Below are 2,031 nucleotides of genomic sequence, written 5' to 3' on the forward strand. Positions count from 1 at the left end.
ATATATATATATATATATATATATATTTACTTACATAGTGTATTTTACAAACGCCTTGTCACTTTACACGGGTGGTGGTACCAGTGTAACTCCCCGCTTGTCCACTTAGTATAATGATATAAGACAGCGACAGTTAGTATGTCTTTTCTTACGACTGTTGTTCGTAAGCATTGTTGATTCTACTTTCCCTTCTTGTCTGAGTGATATCTAGTAGAGTTGGTTCTTCTTTAGAATAAGGGAGATGACTCAAACGGATGGAGTACAATTTTAACAAACTTTATTACTTAGATGCTCCATCACTGGAGTATAGAGATGGTTTGGTCGGATGACCGCTCCGTTGAGTAATCTGAAGTGAACTAAAAATATGGGAGCATCGCATCGATAGCGCAACATTAGCACATAAAATGAAGAACGAGCCTGCCGGCTTGGAAGTCGTGAGTTTCCGCTGCAGGTTAAACAGGTCAACCGCTTCCCATGGAAGGTGTTGTGATCAGTTGACAAAATACATAAATGATGATATGTCCAAATGCAAACCAGGCTACTGCAAGCATGGCATAGCATGATCTAGTTTCATGTCTTGGTTATGATTACTCAGTGACACTCCTAATTCACCAATGACCCTTTAGGTCGTGGGTTGTATATATAGATATGGAATTTATCTGTATTAAAATAATGTAACTATTACACCAGGAGGTATTACCTGCCTTGTTTCCATTTTGTGTCCATGGAGTAACCTAAAGCCCCACCAAATGGATGTTCGAGAAGTTAATCTTGGCGGTCACCTATCCCAGTACAGACCAGACCAAACGTTACTCGACAACAATCACTATGACACTCTTACTTTATTTGCTAGATAAGCAGACGAACTTCAGATACAGAAAACTTCCACAACATTAATTGTTCTATACATGCACACAAAGGGTTAACAAGCAGTGCAAAACACCTCTTAAGAGACAAATGCCAATTGCCTTTATCCAGCCCTTCTTTTCCACTAACTAGTTCCCACCATCTATCTGGCACTTTCAGGCCTTCCTCTCAACAAAATCCTATTATTCACCTTCTTTGGAATACTCAATCAACGCCGTGTCCCTTCGATACCTAGTCTCCTTCACTAACTTCATCCTTTATGGAAAGGAACCGCTATTCATCCCGTCTATTCTTTTAGAACCTTTCCTTCATCCAGATTTACCTTACAAACCCTGGTCAGCCACTTAACAACATGAAATCCACCTAATTTCTTTAAACACTCATTATAATACAAAGAAGGATGATGAGTGCATGGTTGGAAAAATTACAATGAAATCTGAAGAGAAAATACTTTATCTCAGAAGAAACTATATCTGAGGAAAATTTCAACTTTCCAAAAAAAAATTCCTTATAAAATTTCGAAGTTTCATGTATTTTCTTTTTTTTCAAATACAAAAATATCCTTTGGACAAGTTATTCATTATAAGTTGAGTGTCGTTTAATTTCATAACTTTACGAGAGCACGATTTTTTAAAAGAAATATGTCACCTTTGAGAGAAAAGAATCAAAAAGAACATTTTCGATCAACTTTTATTACTTCGAGGATAAGCAATTAGAAAGATAATTCATTTTTTGGAAGTATGTACTTGACTTCACAACGAAAGAGCTCTGAAAACTGCATAGAGATTCAGTAAATATACATTTTTTTCCAAAATACATTCAAATGTTGGTGCATGATTTTTCTCCCTAAAAAAGACTCGCGAGGAGGAACCTACTTGAGTACGGCAAATTGGGAACTTGTACAGAGCTTGAATTTCAATTTTACTTCCTTGCCCTCCTACCTGTAATCTTTTTAAATAAATGAAATTATTTTCATGGAGATCAAAGCAATACTAAGTAAATAAGCCTCGCTGTCTAAATACTCAGATCCAGAAGCCCTTTATTCCTGACACCGTTGGATGTCGTGCAATTGCAACTTTAGATGCTCAAGCGAACATGCAATGCTTTACTGCCTTAATACTATTTTTCTTGCATTTTAACACATTTTCATATATTTATTTAATT

The sequence above is a fragment of the Macrobrachium nipponense genome, chromosome 30 (assembly GCF_015104395.2).
Source record: "Macrobrachium nipponense isolate FS-2020 chromosome 30, ASM1510439v2, whole genome shotgun sequence".
NCBI classification, from domain to species: Eukaryota; Metazoa; Arthropoda; class Malacostraca; order Decapoda; family Palaemonidae; genus Macrobrachium; species Macrobrachium nipponense.